The 24021-nt window shown below is 36.3% G+C and overlaps 1 protein-coding gene and 1 long non-coding RNA gene across 15 annotated transcripts in view; both read right to left on the reverse strand.

The window, feature by feature from the left end:
• ARB2A (ARB2 cotranscriptional regulator A) overlaps positions 1 to 24021 on the reverse strand; it is a 496175-nt gene that overhangs the window by 102073 nt on the left and 370081 nt on the right. The window lies entirely within an intron of this gene.
• Positions 549 to 22295, reverse strand: LOC135228381 (uncharacterized). Its single transcript, XR_010318920.1, has 2 exons — positions 7031 to 22295; positions 549 to 6388 (listed from the first exon to the last, which is right to left on the reverse strand). It is a non-coding gene; the product is annotated as an uncharacterized LOC135228381 (long non-coding RNA).

Below are 24021 nucleotides of genomic sequence, written 5' to 3' on the forward strand. Positions count from 1 at the left end.
ATCATTTCTGAATCATCTTCAGCAGAATTTGACTTGTGTGTGACACCAATGATATTGTTCGATAATTTCCACATTCTACGGGATTACATCTCTTTGAATTGGGCACAAATGTGGATCTCTTCCAGTTAGTTGGCCAGGCAACTGTCCTCCAAATTTCTTGGCATAGACAAGTGAGCACTCCTAGTGCTGCGCCTGTTTGCTGAAACATCTCCATTGATGTTCTGTCAATTACTGAACCCTTATTTTTCACCAATGACTTCAGAACAGCTTAGACCTCTTCCTTCAGTACCATTGCTTCTTCATCAAATGCTATGTCCTGAAACGGCTGAACACTGACCAGTTCTTTTTGGTACAGTGACTCTGTGTATTCCTTCCATCTTCTTTTGATGTTTTCTGTGTTGTTCAATATTTTCCCCATAGAATCCTTCAATATCGCAACTGAAGGCTTGAATTTTTCCTCCAGTTATTTCAGCTTGAGAAATGCTAAGCATGTTTTTCCCTTTGGTTTACCTGATTATCGAATATTTAAAATGATGAGAGATCCCGAGAAGCTGAATGACTAACCCAAAGTCACATATTGGTTAGTGACTCTCATCTTCCTGTACTTGTACTGTTTTTTTTTTTTCAGTTCCCTGCAATTATTATACTCTTCAAAACAGAACTGAGGAGAACTGCCAATTAAGATATGATTTCTACCACTCTCAATCAACATTTTCCTTCTGTTTTTACTGTTAAACTTTCTACCCACTTTTTTGTGTCATACCTTAACATGATTCTTGGGTCCTTTTCTTACCTAATTCTGCCATTCTTACCTGTTTGTTAAAAGATATGTACAAAGGCTATCTTGCTTATAAGCTGCTGTGACCACATCACAGAATATAAAAACTTAATTGTAGAAACTGCTTGTTAAGTAGCCTTTCTAAGTAAACCCGAACCTTTCAAAGTCCATGTACTGTCTATCTCCAATGAAATAAAAATTTAGTGTTTTACTTTTCTATAGGCTTTATTCCCTTCTTTCAAGTACTACAGGTACAAATTCTTTGGTTTCTATTTCTAGCAGTCTGAACATTCACTTGGATTCTCAATCTTTAAAAAGTTTCCTGATGAATGGAAATGGGGAACACAGGGTGGTAATGGGAAGAGTGCTGACACATTGCAGGTGTTGCAACCAATGACATGCAACAAGTTTTGTATAGACTATTGAGTGGGAAACTAATGTGCTCTGTAAACCTTCACCTAAAGCACAATAAAAAAAAAAAATAGGTATTCAAACAAATACTTGTACATAAATATTCATAGCAGTACTATTCAGTCACAATAGCCAAAGGCATAAACAACCTAAATCTCCATCAACTGATGAATGGATAAACCAAATGTAGTATATTCATACAATGGAATATTATTCCACCATATAAAGGAATGAAGTATCGATATATGCTACAACTTGGATGAACCTTGAAAACATTATCCTAAGTGAAAGAAGCCAGGCACAAAAGACCACATAGTATACCCACTAAAACCCACTGCCATCAAGTCGATTCCGATTAGCAGCCATAGCACTTAACCACTACACCACCAGGGTTTCCACCACACACATTTTTTTTTTATTCACAGATAAGTGAAACTATCACTACAGTTACAGGACATTTTCTTCACTTCGTAAATAAAACCCGTACCCATTAACAATCACCCCAGATGTTCTTCCATCCCAAGCAACCACCAATCCGCTCTCTATCTCTATAGATTTGTGTATTCTATACATACTATTGTGTATTGTGTATTCTATACATACTATTGTGTATTGTGTATTCTATACATACTATTTGTGTATAGAATACACAAATCTATAAGGACAGAGAGCGGATTGGTGGTTGCTTGGGATGGAAGAACATCTGGGGTGATAGTTAATGGGTATGGGTTTTATTTACGAAGTGACGAAAATTGTCCTATAACTGTAGTGATAGTTTCACTTATCTGTGAACAAAAAAACATTAAACTGTACAATTTAAATGAGTGCATTATATGCTACGTTAATTATATCTCTAAAAAAAAATTTCCTTTCTCCTTTTCCCTATGCTCATTTTTCTAAGCATTTCAGAGTGGGTTCCTTTCTCCCAACCTTCAGCACCAGAAGAAAGGTGCATTCTTTTTTTGTGTCCCTTATCTACAAAGACCATCATGACTTTCCCTTTCATATCCATTCAAAACACCCCTTTATGGGTCTTTCTTTTCAAAATCCATTTGGTTTTGGTTTTTTGGTCAATGCTGTTGTTTCTGTGTGCCACAGAGTCAATCCTCACTTATAGCGACCCTATAGGACAGAGCAGAACTGCCTCAGAGGGTTTCCTAGGTTGCAATCTTTACAGAAGCAGATTGCCAGGTCTTTTCTTCTGTGGAGCCTCTGGTGAGACTGAACTGCTGACCTTTCAGTTAGCAGATGAGTGCTTAGCCACTGTGCAACCTGAGCTGTCAAAAGCCACATGTTATTGCCATTTCTTAATCTTCATTTCGGTTCCCTCATATTCTTAAAAAAAAAAAAAAAATTTAAAAGTTTAGTAATTTAAGAACCTAGGATTGAAAAACAGATATTAAATAATTCTTTAGTCCAATCTCCTACCCAGTGTAAGAATTCTCGCTATCAAATTCTTAAAAAGTGGTCATTAAGACTTCGCTCGAATGATTCAAAAGATAGAAAGCTTGTTAGTTTATAATGCAGCCTGTCATGGATTGAATTATGTCCCCCCAAAAATGTGTGTAGCAATTTGGCTGGTTCATGATTCCCAGTATTGTGTGGATATCCTCTATTTTGTGATTGTAATTTTATGTTAAAGAGGATTCGGGTGGGATTAAAACACCCTTACTAAGGTTACACCCCTGATCCAATGTAAAGGGAGTTTCCCTGGGGTGCGGCCTGCATCACCTTTTATCTTACAACAGATAAAAGGAAAGGGAAGCAAGCAGAGAGTGGAGGACCTCATACCACCAAGAAAGGAGAGCCGGGAGCAAAGTGCATCCTTTGGACTTGGGGCCCCTATGCAGAAAAGCTCCTAGTCCGGGGAAGACTGATGAGAAGGCTGACACAGAAAGAAAGCCTTCCCCTGGAGCTGATGCCCTGAATTTGGACTTCTTAGCCTACTTTTCTGTGAGGAAATAAATTTCTCTTTGTTAAAGCCATCCACTTGTGGTATTTCTGTTATAGCAGCAGTAGATAACTAAGACACAGCCCAATCCATTTCTTAAGTATTTCAAATATTACATTGAGCCTACTTAATTTCCATGATTCACAAAGTCTTTGTAATAATGCCTATTCAGAACCTTATATATGGGTCAAGGTTGAGAGCAGCTAAACTATTAAGTCTTCTCTGAGTTCTTTTGGTGCCACAGCTTTGTAATCTGGATGCTATCTATGAGATCTCAAGAGATGTTTTCCCCTAGTGCTGCTAAATACCTACCATCAATTGTACCAAATAATTCAAGTAAAATAATTTAAAATTTGTTAGCTGGGCCATTAAAAGAAAAAAAAAAAAATTTTTAGCTGATGCTAAATCTCCAGTTTGCAAGAAACTGCACTGCAGCTTATGATAAGGCAGCTACTAGTAGGCTATGAGTGTAGAAAAAGCTCAAATTTTAATAAAAATTTTTAAGTAGCTGGAAAACTATTTATGAGATTTTATTTCTCTTACTAGAGAAAGCATATGTTTCTAAGAATTACATTCCAGGAATTTATGATGGAGAATCAATGTTTTGGAATTCTTCCTTTTATTTCATTGATTTATAGGGCCAAATACCAGGCTCACCTTTTTTTCATTTGTGATGCCTAACTGAACTGGTAGGTGTATACATAATCGCACTTACCTGTACATATTACACTTTGAAAAACTCACAAACATAATGGAAAATATTACATGTTTAATGTTAACGTACCTTAAGGCTTTGGGGTTAAAAGCATAATTTTGGAAAAAGTGAATAAATAAGTAATAAATATAGTCTATTTTTATAGTGGTAAAATCTTGAAATAAAATAAATGCTAACTCTGTGAACTGGTTTAACTCTGAGATTCATTTAAAGGGTAGATTTTAATTTGATAGGTTTAGAAAAGAAGGAGGTAGAAGGCAGAGGGGTGGAACCTAGTGAGCCAGCTCTGTAAGATGAATTACCGGCAGGGTGAAGCGGCTGGTTACAGTAATAGCTGGAAACCGTAAGTGTTACAGGCTTTGAAGTCAGTTCACCTTTGATGTCTTACTCTCATAGTTAATCATAAGATAGTACGGAAGGAAAAAAATTAGATTTTCCAATACTGTCCTTGGTGTCATTGCTCAAGAAATCCCAGCATGAAAAAAAGATCAGTGTCTCTATGAACTTTAAGAAAGACATGAGTCTTCTGTTTATTTTTAAAAAGTTTTAAATTATTATTACTTTTTACTGTACTTTAGATGAAGGTTTACAGAACAAACTAGCTTCTAATTAAACAGTACATATATTATTTTATGACATTGGTTAACAACCCCATGACAGGTCAACACTCTCCCTTCTCGACTTTGGGTTCCTTATTATCAGCTTTCCTGTCTCCTTCTGCCTTCTAGATCTTGCCCCTGGGCTAGTGTGTTCCTTAAGTCTCCTTTGGTTTTATGGGAAAAGGTTTTAAATTATTCATACAATAATTAAAATTGTATGTTAGTTTAGGACAATCTCATGGCTTAGATTTATTATTAGAAAATGAGAATCAATCCATAGGGATATACTTATTGAAGGTGATTTGAGTTTTTAACTATGCTAGACACTAGTGGAGACACTACTTAGATCAAGTTATATAGTGGTTCTCAACCTTCGGGAGCTTATCAGCTGAGAAATGATAACCTTGCTGCAGGGAGTTAAAAATTCATAGGAAGAAGTCTTAGACATCATCTAGTCTAAGCCTGAAGCCCAGAGAAGCTGGCTTTCTAAATGCCATAGAAAGATATAGAGACAAAAGACTAAATTGCCAAATATACACATAAATCAAATAAACCATGGTCAACAGACAGTACGCATTAAAGAAGTGATAAAAGAATCTTGTGAGTTCTTGGATGGAAGAAAAGTTACAGGAATTTCATCTTTAGACAGAGTATTGTTTCCCTAACTTAGTCATTTGTATAACACTTATCCATTTTTCCACATGCACAAACTATGAGTACTATTAATTATTCAGTATTTTCTTCACATAAACTCACTTTTTGCACTTGTCTTATCTTAAGCAATAATATCGATTAAATTGGTTTCACGTGTTATTCATATCTTTTTCTAATACAGTGAAACCTGTGAAAGTCAGAACCTGTGCAAGGCAGAAATCTGTCGGAGAAGGAGAAATAAAATATTTTCCATTAAAATGAGTAATAAAAAGTAGTAAGACTGCAGGCACCCTGTCAAAGGCAGAAAACTTGTGAGACCCCGTAAACAAGCCAGACTCCTCGAGTTTCGGCTCTCACAGGTTTCACTGTACATATTACAATAAACAAATAACTACTAAAATAAAAAATGGTTCACCCGTGAACTACCAACCAGTGTTATGTGTATGAAAGACTGAGATGGGGGACTTAAGGGAAGAATACATCCTAATTACTTCTTGTGGTACTTAAATGAAAACTATGATTTTAAGTCTGGACTTTTAATGCAGTGAGGTCCCTGTTTCTGGTGACCTAGGATAACTTGAATTTTTGATTTTCTTTTCTTTCCTTTGGGATAGTGTGGCTTGATGCTTCCCATCTTAAAACTTTGCCACAGATTACTTTATGGATAATAAATAATCTATAAACCTATTGGAACCAAACCCATTGCCGTTGAGTCAATTCTGACTCATAGCAACCCTATAGGACAGAGTAGAGCTGCCCCATAGGGTTTCCAAGGAGCAGCTGATGGATTCAAACTGCTGGCCTTTTGGTTAGTAGCTGTAGCGCTTAACCACTGCACCTCCAAGCTCCAAATAATCTATAGTTTATAAAAATCTGTAATACACATAATAGTAATGACAATCCAAGACCAAGGTAGTAACATAAAAAATGTTGAAAGGGAAAAAAAAGTGTTGAAAGGGAAAAAAATAGTGCTGCCTAATGCCTTAAAAACAGTTTTTCTAGGTAGAAAGAAACTACAGAAATAATCTTACAAGGCATGACTTTAATGGGGAAAGGAAAAGAATGATTAAAGTTCTACGGCATCCCTCTTGTTTATGGGTGGGTATTACATAAGGAGATGAGGAAGAAGCCAAAGTCTGATGCTAGATGAGAGGGGTTAACTATACCTCATGATAAGATAAGGTTATTCCTCTGCTGAATTCTTATCCTTTAAGTGCATTAGAGTTGACTGTGAACATAAACAAAAGCCATTGGTGGGCAATTAAATTTGAAGAAGTAGCCTATAAAAAGGGGAATATTCAGTATGTAAAAAAAAAAAAAAAAAAATTTTTATTAGAATCAGTTATACAAGATCTGATTAAACAGATTTTAAGGGTTCCTCTTATAATACATGTTAAATGTTCTCAATAAATCATATTCTGTAATATAGCAAAATGACAATTTCAATGTAGTCTCTGACTGGTAGGACAAGAACATTAGAACAAATTAAACTATAATCTTTTATCTACATTAAAATGTTGAAAAACTGCACACATTTGTAACAAGAACTTTCAAATGAATTGGGCCTTTCCCTAAGTCATCTCACTAGACAGGAAAGAGGAACTTGGCATGTGACCAATAAATTATGAGAGCAACACTTTGGGGTTAGAGGGCACGGATGATTTCAACAAATCTCACCAGCTAGGGCAACAGATTAAGCCAGGGGATAGGATGCCCTACAACCTTAACCTGTTAATACCTTTAAATTCTTAAGAGTGACCTCTAGTCTGCTCTTTCATATTAGTTGTTAGTTACACTAATTACAGCTTAACTGGTATTGTTGGTACTAGTTTTCTCCTAAAAAAGACATGTAGAGAAAGGTTATCTCTAATAGCTTCAAATAACCTCAGCCAAATTCTGTTGTGCACATGAGGAGCACTTACCTCCAGTTCTGAATGGGTCTTTTATAGACATCAAAGGAGAGACACTAAAAGCAATGTGTGTTTGTGGATTCTATAAGGCGTTTCATATGGGAAGCTGTAAAAATAAGAACAGTGACTTCTCCTGTGACTAGAACTTTAGAATGGTTTAAAACAAGGTAATTTACTTTTTATGTTTATTTTCAACACACAGGAGCTAGTGATTTCAAATATAAGGAGCTAGTTATACATACTCTGCCAGTGAAGTGAAAATATCCAGTCCATGAAACCCCCTCAAAATTTATGGTTTTTAGAAAGGGATAATGAAATTTCTATTATGATCTTTTAGAACTGTTATAAGTTTAACATTTACGCTGATGCTAACCTAACATTATATGGAATTGTGCATAGGATTCCAAAGACCATTTATACAGATTCAAATACCATCTGTGAATCTGCAGTAAATTATCCTGTAACATTAGTCTTTAAACCAGGCACTAAATCAGAACAGAAACACAGCAAGGAGATTTATAGCAAGAGAGTCATAACTAAATCATCGAGATTAATGTAAACAGTTTCACACAGAATAACAGGTTCTCAGTATCAATTTGTTTTCACTTTGTGTGAAACAGATAAAACTATTTCTAAATCTTAAACTACTAATATCTGAGCAACACCAGTGTTTTTTGTATATACAAACAGAATGGTGATAGCTAAACGAAGCTATCAACCTAAGTCTGCTCCAATTTAAGAAATACAATATTTGATTTTACAAATGGACACATTAAGGAGTAATTATTACCAGTATAAAAAGAAAGTTTGGCTTATAAAAGGGGCTCTTTACACTGCAAGCTTCAAATTCAGTCCTATTAAAAGATGTTGCTCAAGAGAAATCTGACTTAATGAAACTCTTTGGGAAAATGAAAATGTAACAGTCAATTAGGGTACTATGTATCATGTAATCCAAAACACTACTGATTTTAAGATTCATCATTATGTTATGTGCCCCTTAGAAAAAACACTGCCAATTAAACTATGATATAACGCTTTATATCCCACTGACTGCAAGATATATTCAAACTTAGCTAGTTAAAACTGTCTTATAATCAATTAAAAACAATATTTTATAATAAATTGACTCATCTATCAATATATTTAATGAATAAATTGTTTTTGTGAGAGCAATTCAATTTTGGAATATACTTTTATTGTATATAAAGCGTTGAGAGGACACTGACAATATATTTTCTACCTTCTCTGAAAGAAGTGAGAGCAGCAGATACATTAGTGATTTCAGTTTGAACGTTTCATTACTTTATTGATCACTTAATATCTCACTTCTTTCATGAAGGATTTAAGGCAGACTACAAGAAGATAGCATACAGTAAAATTTTTAGAGAAATAAGAATTAGAAAACCAGAACTGGGGAAAAGAACATAAACAAGATTGTAAGAACCTATATTATTTCAATCAGATATAAAAATAATTTATGAATAATGAAATAGGTTCTGGGTTTTTCTTTCTCACTGGAAGTTAAAAAAACAATAACGAAAAACAACGTAGTATACTTATCTGTGAGAGCTTAGGGATAATTTTGCCTGAAGTACAGGATAGAATGAAGTGACAAATACGAGGACCCTGCTAATCCCAAAGAATAAAAAAAAACAGATTATTACAATCCTACTATTATTTGTTCAAAGATAGACATCAAATAAAAATCTGATCAAAAGAGAAATTAAATACTGGGGAAAATAACCCCAAAATATCAGCAGTGGTCCCTTGAAAAAAACAATTTGGTTGTGCCAATAGATAAAGTAGGGTTAATATGAAGAACTAGTGGACTAAGTCTGAGTATGTTTAAATGTCAAAACTGGTTTATGGTACTATGCTATTAATCTACGCTAGGATATGTGCAGATGTCACTTTGTGGACTAAGGTGTGCCTGACTCACATCATGGTATTTTTAATCACCTCATACACATGAGAAAACTGGATAATGAACAAGGAAGGCCAAAGAAGAATTGATGCATTTGAATTATGGTGTTGGCAAAGAATCCTGAATATACCATGGGCTGACAGAAGAATAAACAAATCTGCCTTGGAAGAAGTACAGCCAGAATGCTCCTTAGAAGTAAGGATGGTGAGACTTCGTCTCACATATTTTGAACATGTTTTCAGGAGGGACCAGTCACTGGAGAAGAACATCTTGCGTGGTAAAGCACAGCATCAGAGAAAAAAGAGGAAGACCTTCAAGGAGATGGATTGACACAGTGGCTATAACAATAAGCTCAAAGATAGCAATGATTATAAGGACAGTGCAGGACCAGGAAGAGTGTTCTTCTGTAGTACATAGGGTCACTATGAGTTGGAACTCACTTGACAACATCTAACAACAACAACAACAACAAGATATAGGTGGGTAAATAAGTGGGCTCATCCCAGAGCTTGATGGTACTGACTGGCACAAAAACTACTGAAAGCAAGCCCTACACATAATGGGCTTCAGGCTTCATGTGGTACTCAATAAACACGCCAAAAATGACCAGGGCATTGTTCTAGCAATTAGATCTACTTCAGAATCACACACTTGAATATCAATCTGCTGACGGATAGGTCAGTTCACGTTTTTATAATATAGGATTTCATTTATTTAGCTATCTCACATTTTCACCTTGTGTTAGAAGAGTGAGACAAGCATTTGATTGTGGTACATACCTGAAATTTCCCAAGAAACTGAGGACACTGACACAAGGGCAACTATGGTGGACATATGTTGTTTTTCCAACAACCCTTCTTTGGAGAAGCACTCCTCTTCAAATCTACACTGTCCTTATTGAACTCATCCCTCCCGTAGATGTGGACACTGGCCCAGGCTGGCCAATCACATTTTTCAATCTGTTTGGCTTCACTGATCGGTTCAAGCATTATCATGTTACCCAGGCAGGGCCAATCAGAGTTTTCACTAAGATTCTTATTTGGATGCTAAGGCAGAGGGCTTTTTGACTGGGCTAATGATGAATAGAAGATATTGCAACTGCCTGCAGCTACTCTCTGTCTGTGTGAACAAAGTCCTGCCTGCAAATAAAAAAGAATGAGGCCAATAGGCAAAGAAAAATAGAGAAGGAGATGGAAGGAAACTCCTGATGACAGAATTTGAGCCCCAGGATCTGGCATTACCAGAAAGAGATCTACCCCTGGATTTTCCAGTTTTACATAAGCCAATAATTCTTCCTTCTTCATTTTTTTTTGGAAGCTGCTTGAATTGGGGTTCTGTAACTTGCAGTAAAAACAGTGTCTGAACTATTATAACAGCTGAAAAGAGTAGACTGTATTCTACTTTTTTTTCCCTTCTCATTTCCTATAAAGGGTAACATTGACATTTATGTGTGTCTATTTGACAGTATCAAATTACTATACAATAAATTTTAATAGTGACTTTTTTAATGTTAACAAGTGTTTAAGGGCAGTGGGTTTCTGGATTATCCATGTAGTCACTAAAGATAACTAAAAATGGCAGGTAATCCAAATAATTCAAATTCAGTTTTTAAAAAATTTATTCATGAAAGGAAGAAGGTAGAGGGAGAAAACTTATTCTCTTGTTTATATTCTTCTTGGCATAATTTAAGGTAGTTTCTATTTGCTGACAATGTACTAGTTTGGTACTGGGAAACTAAAGAAAGCTAACTCAAGAGTATGGTTTTGTTGGATATAATTCCTCAAACAATCTACTCATAAACAATTGAGAACGGGGTATAGTTATTTCTCTTGGGTAAGAAAGCATAAGGAACTGGACAATAAAGGGTTTGGTAAATGCTTAGTCAGGTGGATTTTCATATCGCTTGAAGTATAACATGTAAGCTACTTTAGGAACTGGTTGAAAAATAACTGTCATCTGGCATTATGATTCGTATGAGCTATATTTCACCTCAAATTGAGATACAAGAAACTGCAATAAAATACCCTATTGTTCTCAGAATAATTACTTATCTTCTGCTTTCTAAATATTCTTATAAAATGCCAACAGAATTAACATTTAGAAATCTTAAGTTAGTAGGCTATACACCTTCTAGCTATTCTCAGTTGGTGGCAAGGGTCTGAAAAGGCAATTACCCACTGGAATGTACTAAACACGAGTCCGCTGCCTTAAGGAGACTTCTCCAAATTATTGACCTGACAAATGTTTCATTATACATACTGTCATGGATTGAATTGGGTCCCCCTAAAAACATGTGTCAACTTGGTGAGGCCATGTTTCCCAGTACTGTGTGATCGTCCACCATTTTGTCATTTGATGTGATTTCCCTATGTGTTGTAAATACTATCACTATGATGTTAGTGAGATGAATTAGCAGCAGTTATGTTGATGAGAGCTACAAGATTAGATAGTGTCTTAAGCCAATCTGTTTTAAGATATACAAGAGAAGCGAGCAGAGAGACATGAGGGCCTCATACAACCAAGAAAGCAGCTTTAGGAGCACAGCGTGTCTTTGGACCCAGGGTTCCTGTACGGAGAAGCTCCTTGACCAAGGGAACACTGATGACAAGGGCCTTCCTTCAGAGCTGACAGATAGAGAAAGCCTTCCCCTGGAGCTGGTGCCCTGAATTTGGACTTCCAGCCTACTAGACTGTGAGTAAATAAATTTCTTTGCTAAAGCCATCCACTTGTGGTATTTCTGTTATAGCAGCACTAGATAAGCAAGTAACATACTTTGGGGATTTTCAGAAGTAATTCATATTCATAAGAAATAGATCTACCAGTGCTGGATACTAATAGATTTTTTGCCTGTCTTCAAAACAAAACTTATCTGCTGAAATAACTTATGCTAAAAATTGTGACTCAGTATTTAAAGATAATGCATGAGTGTCATGCCTCATTCATGTGTTGATTGCCTCTGACGCTGGTGAGTCTGCATGACTTGGAAAAAAAGTATTGAATCTTCTTCAAATTCTACATTGATATTAAGAATTCATTTTAGAAGGTTTTGTAAGAATTAACATGTGTTAAAGTATTTCAATATTCATGGTTGGAAGCAACATCAGAGTTAATAATAACTTCAAAGATCTAAACTATTTCCTCATTTCACAATGCATCGTTCTCTATGCCTTGCTAAGTACTTCTCGATAATTTTTATGAGTTTTTTATTGTTATTCACAGAATAACTCTGCACAGGAGTGTGTTACGTCAACCATTTTTATTTTTCATGAAAATAAAATCCAGATGGATTAATTATTTAAGTCAGTTGTTTAGTATGTAAGTTTACTGATCCCCGTCATATCCCTCGTATCATGCTAGGTAGGTACTGTCTCACATAGTGAGGTGTGGACAGGAAAAGTAGGATGGTATTCCAGTGACTGTCAACAGGGCTTCTAAAAAATGTTTTTTTTTTTTTTTTGCAAAGGCAAGTAGGCTTCTACTTAAGACATTATTGTCTTCAGTGTATGATGGCCTTTTAAATTACCGACCCCTTCCTGGTGTTTATGCATTATAATAAACTTAAAGGAAATGATTTATAGCTTTTTATCAAAAGGTTGGTGGAGACAACTGACTCTTGAGAAGAAGAGGTCAGAAGATCTGCTAACCACGAATATCTCTAGATCTGCTAATCTGTAGCCTTGTGTCAAGGCAAACCTTCAGGAAGCTTTCTACCAGTATTAAATTATTTTAGTCCCTGGAAGAAAGGCCTTCAGAAGCTTAGAACTTAGTATTATGATTTTGGCTATTTGTCATAAATCAGTATAAGAACCAGCCACATAAAGAATGATTTTGTGTCTTGAATGTTAACAAGAACAAAAACATCAACAAAAGTACTACAATTAAAGAAACTGTCTATTGGTATTGTTCAATATCTCCGTAAGGTTATATATTAATCTTTAAATTTAAGAAAAGATTTCTACTAATGCATTTTGGAAGGTTCATGTAATTAGACACTGAGGCTATGTAACTTTTGCTATGGTTGCCAAGATTTTTACTACGACACTTAACTTTCAATTCAATTGTACTAACAAAGCACAACCTAGGTTTTCATTCAAAACAAACTCCCTTCACTTTTATTCCCATCACTAACTTTTGGTATTCTTTCCTTTCCTTCTCACCCCCTCCACCTAACCAATTCCTAGTTATTCTGCATGTCTTAGCTCAAGTTATCCCCTCCTCTTGAAAATATTCACAGATACGACAGGCTGAGTTATTTGCTCCTTTCTCTGCATTATTCTTTGTCCATTCCTCCAACAATTACCACTTCGTGAGGTGATCCTTAACTTTCTTATTTCTCCCGTCTGTCTAGCCTGTGAGCTTCTTGGAAGCAGGACCTATGCATGCCCTGTCTAATTCTAAACCTTCAGTGTTTAGCTCTTAACAGGTGCTTATTAGGTGTTTGGTCAATACAGAAGTACAGATGTACTTTTATACTTACTGCCTATGAGGATGAGAGACTGTGGAACCTACAGAAAGAGAAGGAGTCAGTTTATGGCCACAGCAAAGATATCTGGGAGGCGGCTAAAAGCCGCTATGCTAGGGAGTATCCTTTTGCTTGTTCTGGTATACTACCTATGGTCTCAACAGCTCATATTTTTGTATAATGTACTTAAAATACAGATATAAATATATGTGCATACATGATTTTAGAAGAATCATATAAGTGAGAAACTGACTCATTGCTCTCCGTGTAGTTTCAAAATTTAGTAGTATTTGCAAGGATATTAAAAAAAATAAGTGTAGTCAGATAATGTAATTAAATGTATGTGCATATTTGTGACTAGGACAGGTGGAATTTTATGGGTGTCTTAGAATGTGCCTGCTAAAGATTTAGAAGACATTCCTGTAAATAAATAAAATAATTATTGTCCTCATTAAAACAATAAAAGAAAATCTATACTTGGTTTTTAGTAGGAAGTGGTATTTCATTTATATGTAGTTTTATTTCAACTCCAGTATCACTGGATCAACTGTGAAAAAATATTTAAATCTCACAAATTCAAGCACCTTCTGTTTCCTATATGTTCACATGGTGTATATATGTGCACAGAGAATGTTCACCAAATAAACTGTTTACTGACTAATGCAAGAACTCAATTTAGAAATAAAAATGATACAATTTTTATGGAGTGTGCCATTTCAGGAAACTCAAATAAAAAGGATAAAGATTCTTTCACTTCTCATTTAAAAGTGTAACATTTTTGTTAGTATTTTACTCAAAACTTCTTGGCCCAGAAGACAAAAATTTATGGCTCTGGATTAACTACGTTAGTGACGTGTCACAGAAGGAGCAAAACATTCTTTTTCCACCTATGGTGTCAGTGTGATGGCTTCTTCAGGAAAGTCAAGAACAACACAATAAATCCCTATATGTGAAGTCTTTTTCCACCTCTTCTCTTTAGAGTTTAAATCTCAAAGGTAATACAGATTTAGCAGGCAGAGAGGTGCTATAAAAATGTATTTGCAATGAGGTGATCATTTCTAACATTTGTATGCATTTAGTGACTTATTACTAAAAGAATGACTTATGTTTTATATATTCAGAAAACTTACTCTGCGTCTACTTGGATTTGGCAATATTCTTAAAAACTATTTATGAAAATAATCAGTGTCTCAACACTTGCTTATCTTCTACTTTAGAGCTCCTTTTCGTAAATATAACACAATCACAACAAATTAAAGGCAAGTCGCTTGGCTGTCCTGTTAGATTAGCTTGATGAAATTAGTGCCTGATGATGCTTAGCACAAAGTGACAGGGTTCTCAACAGGTTCACATGTCAATTTTTCTGGGAAAATTAAGAATCATATCTTTATGAAAATATCCAAAATTTTCCTCTTAGGATAATGCCTCTCAATCTCACCGATCTGAGTCCAACTGTCCTACCCCCTAAAAAAAGTAGTTACTGTAACTTTTCAGCCCATATACTTATTGGTTAAAAACCAAACCTCTTGCCATTGAGTCAATTCTGACTCATAGCGACCCTGTAGGAGGGAAGGGAAGAAAATTTCTTTTTTTTAAAACCACAAGGAAATTCTGGTCTGTAATCCCTTAACCATCATTCTGAAATTCAAAAAGCTTTGAAAACTGAAATTTCTTCTGTAAATTTGAGGTGAATCACCTGGTGGGAATACCTGATCTGACCTGAGGTAAAATTACTTATAAGATTTATTTATCCCAATTACTATTTACATGTTTTGCTGCAAAAAAAAATTACTGTGCTTGATTATGGGGTACTGCCCAGACTACTATGCTTTGAAAATCTGAAGAATTCTAAATTCCAAAACAAATTTGACCTCAAGGGTTTCAGATGACGAACTGTAGAGTTGCATATTGTATCATAACAAAACCATATGATAATCTGGAAAAATATTTGGATTTACAGTCAAAAGATTTTGCTTTGTCATATAAGCTCCACTACTTACTGTCCACGTGATCTTGGGCAAGTTTTCTAACCTCTCTAAGCCTGTTTCTACATTAATAAAAGAGAACAGATAATAACTGCCCAAAGGGGAAGTTGAGCCCTGGTGGCACACTGGTTAATGCGCCTGGCTGCTAACCTAAAAGTTAGCAGTTCGAACCCACCAGCTGCTCTGCAGGAGAAAGATGTGGCATTCTGCTTCCATAAAGATTTACAGCCTTGGAAACCCCAAGGGACAGCTCTACACTGTTGTATAGGGTCACTAGGAATTGGAATCGACTCAATGGCAGTGGGCTTGGTTTTTGGTTTGGTAAGGGGAAGCTGGGGGGAAAACGTGTTTGAAAGTATAAAACATAATGCCTGATCTTCAAGCACAGGCAGGATCTAAATTTGAATAATGTCAGAGGAGATAAGAAGCTAGTTATCTGTAAAACATTACTCAGCTGGTGAATAGTCTTATGTGTTTTCAAAATGTCAAATTTCTTCCTAATGCTAGAAGCAATTCTATAAAACAACACTTTGTACCTGAGTACTTTGTACCTCAACCTATAAAACAGATCTAGAAAAGTCACAGGATAATGGAGCTGGAAGAAATCTTGAGAAGTTATCTACTTTATCTCCTTTCACCCAACTTCAGGTTAAAAAAAAAAATCAAACCCGTTGCTGTCGAGCCGATTCTGACTCATAGTGACCCTAAAGGACACTTTAGGGTTTTCAAGGAGTGCCTGGTGGATTTGAACTGCCTACCTTCCGGTTAGCAGCCATAGCTCTTAACCACTATACCACCTATGAAAAAATATTACAGAAAATGGGGACATTCACTGTCACGGATTGAATTATATCCCCCCAAAAATGTGTGTGTTAACTTGGTTAGCTCATGATTTCCCGTATTTTGTGGCTGTCCTCCATTTTGTAATTTTAATTTTATGTTGAGAGGATTAGGGTGGGATTGTAACACCACCCTTGCTCAGGTCACCTCCCTGATTCAATGTAAAGGCAGTTTCCCTTTACATTGGGATATAAAGAGAAGCAAGCAGAGAGTTGGGGACTTCATACCACCAAGAAAGCAGCACCAGAGCACAGCGCATCCTTTGGACATGGCGTCCCTGCGCCTGAGAAGCTCCTTGACCAGGGAAGATTGAGGATGAGGACCTTCCTCCAGAGTGGACAGAGAGAGAAAGCCTTCCCCTGGAGCCAATGCCCTGAATTTGGACTTGTAACCTACTAGACTGTGAGAAAATAAATTTTCTCCTTGTAAAGCCATCCACTTGTGGTATTTCTGTTATGGCAGCACTACATAACTAAGACATTTACTCTGTTGGCCAAAGCTTCTAAATTAAACAAATTTCTCAGGAATTTTTCCTCATTTTAGATAGTTGGCAAGTAACTAATACATAATCCCGCCTTCTCTCTGAGGAGACACTAAGTTTGACAACTTTTGATGATTAGTAATATCAGTAAAACTTCCATTAGCTTAGAAGAAGGAATGAAGACCAGTGTTTAATGACCATACTTTACATATTATCTCATTTAATCATCACGATGATACTGGGATGGGAGCCCTGGAGTGGTGGTGGCATTATGCCTGTAAGTGGCTGAGAGCCAGGATACAGATCTGGGACTATTTGATTCTTTTTCTTTTCTATCACACTGCCTCTTTAGCTCCTTCATAGGAATAAAATAAACATGTCCCCCCTTCCTTTCTGTATTATCCACATTTTCTCTATATCAGGAATGGTAGGCTTTGAAAAGCTAGAAAAGGTTGCCATTCAATACAGAAATAGTAGGAACAAAGGCAGGATTCAGCTTGCATTTGGGAGAGGCAATTGAGAAGCCTATAGTGGGAGGTCAGGAAGCAAAGTTAAGTGGAAATCACAATACGAAGGCCATGCTCATCCTATTCTGTCCATTCCTATACTCACCATCCTCCAACCTCCATATTCAACCTGTAACAACTGTTTTGTACTTACAAAGGAGACTCGCACAATTATTATAGGCTGGAAACAAGTTCAGAGATTATACCTCTCAATTATATAATGCTATATGGCTTTTCAAAAAGTCTGTATCTAAATCCTTCAAATAAAAACTTATCATCTGTTCCTTTAGCTAGTTCTGACTTGACAGCTAAGTAAATGGACTTTATAACTGTCTCCCAATTATTTTAATTCCGAAAGCTGCTTCCCAGTATCAGAAAGTAAGTTCTCTGGCAACTGAGACAGAGAGTTCTCTGTCTCTACTTTTGCTGTCCTTTCATTCATTCAGTGCTGGCTAGCAATAGTTGAATACCTATTATGTGACATTTCTGAGGATGCAAAAGAGTGATTTATGAGCTATAAATACAGCAGAGACAAAGTACAATGAAAGCTTAATGGAGAAAAAAATTGAGTACCTTGGAGCCCGGGTGGCACAGTGGTTAAGAGCTACGGCTGCTAACCAAAAAGGTCGGCAGTTCAAATTCACCAGCTGCTCCTTGGAAACCATATGGGGCATTCTACTCTGTCCTACAGAGTCACTAAGTGTTAGAATCGACTCAAAGGCAACAGGTTTGGTCTTGGTTTACTACGCAAAGGTCAAGTCCTGGTTTCTTTTTACATTACTCAATTTTACCCTTATATCAGCTCCATCATCCTGTGCATTGCTAGACATATTTTACAAATGAGAAACTGAGGCTGAAAGAAGTAACTCACTCAAAGTAACAGAGGCAGTACGCGACTGGGCTAGGAATTGAACCCAGATCTGCTACCCTTCTAAACTATACCTTGGCTATAGGACTATACTTCTGCAGGTCCCTCTGGGTCACAATGTTTGTTAACAATTGACAATTGTTATCAGAGGCAATATATACATATTAAAACAGGAGGACTATAAATATAAATCTAAACTAAGACTCCCAATGCCTAACCCCCTCAACAGTATTTATTATAAATTGTAATAACATGTTTATTTGTTTAATGCCTGGACAGCCCACCAGACTTCAAGCTCCTTGAGGGCTGGGGCTCAGCTTGCTACATAAGGTCCTCAATTAATATTTGTTGAATGGGCACATCGACAAATAACTGAATTTAGTTTAAATTTTTAATTAGGTTGATATATGGAAACACATTCTCTTTTAATTAAGAAAAAACCATGTATTAAGATTTGCCCACTAATCAATCGACAATATTCAAAATTATAAAGCTGTTTCAGGAGCATTACAACCCATTCTAAGTTAATAAATGAATCTTATACACTGCCTTGGCCACAGGGCCTAGTCCTGGAAAAGAGTCTACACCATACATGCTGGAAGGAAAAAGAGAACAAACCGTTAAACAATTCAGTTACTCCTTCGGAGAAGAAGAAATGACAGGACAGAGGTTGTACAGTTTTAGAAAGGAATGCTGAATATATTATATAGTGGATTCTCAGTAAGGCCTCAGTTCTTTTTTCAACTATAGTCTTTGGCAGGCAGTCTGTAGAAGAGTCAATAGCAGTAAGTGAAACTAGTCTGTATCTTGTTATTTTATTAGAAGTTGGGGGAAGAAAACCTAAGAAGTCCAAGTTCAAGGCCAAAGTAGTTATTCTGCCTTTTGTAGAATTTTCAGTAGGACTTCTAGTGAAAAAGTGAGGTGGCAGAGTAGCAACCAAACAGATCCATGTGCTGGATTGTTTTCTGGGGGCAAAGGATTTTACTGGGAATTGGAGTAGATTCACTTCATGACAATTCATCTTCCAACTGGCTAGGCCTGTAATCACGGGAAATGACCCTGTGTTCAAACTCAGAAATCCATAGATCTCATTTATATTCTTTTAGTTCTTAAAAAAATGACAAGCAGAGAGAATTCTATTGGGTTCAAACCAGGATTTCTATTTTTTCAAAAGCTTTAAAAATTGAAAAGTAAACATCCAGAAACATGAAGTGACTTGGGCTTATATTATATCCTAAGCGTGGGTTAGCTACACTGAGGTATATAAACAGACTAATTGCAATTGTAAATCACCATGTTGTGTAGGAAACAGACATATGGCAGGTGTCTTCACTCACTGAGCTACACTACAGCTCTTTAACATAACTTAAAAAAAAATAACTTTCTGTTTAGCAACGTCTTCCTGGTATGTCCCAATACCTTTCCATCTAGAGAAATGCCTTCCTCTTACAGAACCCACAAATCTGACTAAAGCTGAAAAGCTGAAAAGATTTGCTCCTTTAAAATATTCCTTTAAAATGAGAAAATATCATTTTAAAGACAAAGAAAACTAGGAGAATGGATACTTTTAGGAACCCTAGATTTCATACAACCTTCCCTTAAAAATATTTCTTATATTTTTTTAAATTGTGTAACCAACAGATATAGCAAAACAAAACGAAACAACCCCCCCCACAATACCAATATCCCAAGATAAACATTTTCATATATATTCTTCAGTTGTTTTGTATATATTATATACCTTTTTCCTTAAAAAATGGTGTCATAAAGTTTAATATACTGTTTACCTCACTCAACTATAAAAAAAAAAATTTTTTTTTTTTATATATTCTGAAATTTTGTTTACCAAAAACTGAAGTTCTGTAGTACAATTTTAACTGCATACGGTGTTTCAATTTATTTACTTAATCCTTTGCTGAGCATTTAGGTTGTTTCCAATTTTTTGGTATTAAAATAAAAACTGCTGTGATGAACACCCTCATCACTAAATCTTTGTGCACACACTGAATTGTTTTCTTATGAAAATTTTTAAAAATTGAAATGATGGGTACAATAGAATGCATGTTTCAAAAACTTTTCCTATGGATAACCTAACAGCTTGTCATAAACATTGCACCGATTCACATCCCCACGAATGGAAGAGCCAAACACCTGTTTCAGTTATTTTGCTCACCACCAGCAACAGTACCACCACACCATTTTAATTATTGTAGTTTCATAACATCTGATAGGCTACGGCTACCCTAATTCTTTATCTTCAAAATTCCTTAATTATTTCCCTAAATTTTACTTTCAGTTTAGAACCACCTTGTCAAGTACCACCCCCACATTCTATTAGGACTTTATTGGAAAGTCACTGTAGTTTTTACTTTAAAAACCTTGTTTTACATAGACAGCACAATTTTATACCCTAAAAAGAATTCATCATGAATAGATTCTCCCCAGGAAACCAATACTGTTTAGTAAGCAAGATTATTTCTAGGGGAAAGCCATAAGCAAAGGTGCTCATACTGAAAAACAAAACAAAACAAAAAAAAACCTATGGCACTAGTTTTAGTGTAACAAACAAGGATGCATCCATTGCCGTACACTATATATATTTTAAAAATGTAAGATTATAGAAACAGTTAAATGCCAATTAAGAGCAACATAATGTTTAGGGTTAAAGCCAGATATCCTAACACTTCAAGTTTCCTTAGACTTCTGGGAAAATGAGAAGAAAATGTCATTTCTTTGGGACAGAAATTTAATTAAAGGGGCAAGGATTGACGAAACAATAAGAATGAGAAGGGAAATAATATAATATTTGGTGGGAGCTTGAAGATTTATGTAAAAAGGTGACTCTGGCAAGATTCAAAAAACAGATTTGAAGAAAAGATGCTCTTTAAAATATATTTCTAAAAAGGGTCATGGTCCTCTTTGAAAATTTGATAAAGGCTGAAATACCTCCCTTTCTTTCCAGGCTTTCCAGAAGGGATATATCTAGGAAAAGGAAGGAATAGGGTTGATATTATTACGCTGTTAGTGGGATAGTCCAACAGTAAGTGACTAGTCACCTGTTGAATCTAAAGCTAAGCAAATTAGGCATGGCTCCATTTTCACTAGCCTATTTTTTTTATGTGTATCCTCAAGGAGCCCTGGTGGTGTAGTAGTTAAGTGTCTGGCTGCTAACGGAAATCTGCCAGCTGTTTACTGGGAGAAAGATGTGGCAATCTGCTTCTGTAAAGATTACAGTCTAGGAAACCCTATGGGGCAGTTATACTTTGTTAAATAGGGCCGCTATGAGTTGGAATTGACTCGACAGCAATGGGTTTGGATGTATATTCTCAATGCTCTATCTTCAGACAGTGACAGGAAGAAAAAATATGTATCTGTCATACTGTATCCCTATAGCTTGAGTGGGGGGAAACAGTCACTCTGGGAATGTAAAGCTGTAGGCAGAGACCCAGGCACTAACACAGCTCTTCTCCTCAGATGAAGTTGTGGCCTCACTGTCATAAATTTGGTTCAAGAATCAGAAGAGCTTAATGTTTTTAAACATTTTCTTAAATGGAAGCATTAAGAGTAGAGATCATGTTTTTCTTGAGCAGTGATGTAAGCCCCAAGCATAAAAAGGCTGTAGTGTGGAGATGAAGTTTCTCCACACTTGTGTGGCCCTACTTTGGGCACTGTCATCAGGGATGATGGGACCATGTAAAGCTATGTTCAAGTATACTTCATTTGCACCTGCTCTGCCTCACTGCCACTGAGTTTATTCTACAGCTACCCTATAGGACAAAGTAGAACTGCCCCAGAGGGTTTCCAAGGAATGGCTGGTGGATTAGAACCGCCGACCTTTTGGTCAGCAGCGGTAGCTCTTAACCACTGCACCACCAGGGCATCAATGCCATACAATTTTCAATGTGATTATATATTTCTGACTAAATAAACTGAAAGCTTGAAGTTATTTTATAGGTTTCCATGAATAATCTCTATGCATATCCATTGTCCACTTGAAACAATGAGGCTTGTAACTATGTTTTTAAAATTAAACGTCATGGTTTATTTGTTCTTTATGATTAGGTACCGCCAATCGTCTGTCACTTTGTCATACTGTGGTGGCTTGTGTGTTGCTGTGATGCTGGAGCTATGCCACTGATAGAGTCACCAATGGTGGACAGATTTCAGCAAAGCTTCCAGGCTAAGACAGACTAGAAAGAAGGACCTGGCGATCTACTTCTAAAAAAAAAAAAAAAAAAAAAAAACTGGCCAGTGAAAACCTTATGAATAGCAGTGGAACACTTTCTCATATAGTGCTGGAAGATGAGCCCCTCAGGTAAGAAGACACTCAGAAGACACTCAAAATACATCTGGGGAACAGATGCCTCCTCAAAGTAGAGTTGATCTTAATGACGTGGATGGAGTAAAGCTTTCGGGACCTTTATTTGGTGATGTGGCATGATTCAGAAGAGAAGAATCAGCTGCAAACATCCATTAATGATCTGAACATGGAATGTATGAATCTAGGAAAACTGGAAATCATCAAAATGAAATGGACCACATATAGATCGATATTCTAGGCATTAGTGAAGTGAAATGGAATGGTATTGACCGTTTTGAATTGGACAATCATGTGGTTTACTATGCAGGGAATGACAAATCAAAGAGGAATGGCAGGTAGCATTCATGGTCAGAAAAGAAAAATTTCAAGATCTATCCTGAAGTAAAATGCTGTCAGTAATAGGATAATATCCATACACCTACAAGGAAAACTAGTTAATATGACTATTATTCAAATGTAGACACCAACCACTAAGGCCAAAGATGAAGAAATTGAAGATTTTTTTTTACCAACTTCTGCAGTCTGAAATTGATCTAATATGCAGTTGAGATACACTGGTAATTACTGGTGATTGGAATGAGAAAGTTGGAAACAAAGAAGAATGACTGGCACTTGGAAAATATGGCCTTGGTGACAGAAATGATGCCGAAGATCGAATGACAGAATATTGCGAGGCCAAGACTTATTCATCGCAAAAACTTTTTTTCACCAATATAAACAGTGACTATACAGTTGCACTTCACTGGATGGAATACACAGGAATCAAATCGACTACATCTGTCGAGGCTAGGGGCCGAAAACAGAACAGACCATCAATTGCTCACATGCAAGTTCAAGTTGAAACTGAAGAAAATCAGAGCAAGTCCACAAGAGCCAAAATATGACCTTGAGTATATCCCACCTTAACGTAGAAACCATCTCAAGAATAGATTTAACGCATTGAACACTAATGACCAGAGACCAGGCTAGTTGTGGGATGACATCAACGACATTATATATGAAGAAAGCAAAGGGTTATTAAAAAAATCTGAAGAGAGAGAAAAGACTAAAATGGATGTCAGAAGAGACTCTGAAATTTGTTCTTGAATGTAAAGTAGCTAAGGCTAATGGAAGAAATCAAGTAAAAGAGCTGAACAGAAGATTTCAAGGGGCAGCTTGAGAAGACAAAGTAAAGTTTTATAATGGAATGTGCAAAGACCTGGAGTTAGAAAACCAAAAGGGAAGAACACGGATGGCATTTCTTAAGTTGAAAGAACTGAAGAAAAAAATTCAAGCCTTGAGCTGCAATACTGAAGGATTGTATGGGCAAAATATTAAAGGACAGGAAGCATCAACAGAAGATGGAAGGACCACACAGAGTCACTATACCAAAAAGAACTGGTCAACAATCAATTTTAGGAGGCAGCATATAATCAAGAACCAATGGAAGTCCAAGCTGCACTGAAGGCACTGGCAACAAACAAGGCTCCAGCAACTGATGGAATACCAATTGAGGTATTTCAACAAATGGATGCATCGTTGGAAGCACTCACTTGCCTAAGCCAAGAAATTGGGAAGACAGCAACCCAGCCAAAAGACTGGAAGAGATCCACATTTGTATCCATTCCTAAGAAAGG

The sequence above is a fragment of the Loxodonta africana genome, chromosome 2 (assembly GCF_030014295.1).
Source record: "Loxodonta africana isolate mLoxAfr1 chromosome 2, mLoxAfr1.hap2, whole genome shotgun sequence".
Classification (NCBI taxonomy): Eukaryota; Metazoa; Chordata; class Mammalia; order Proboscidea; family Elephantidae; genus Loxodonta; species Loxodonta africana.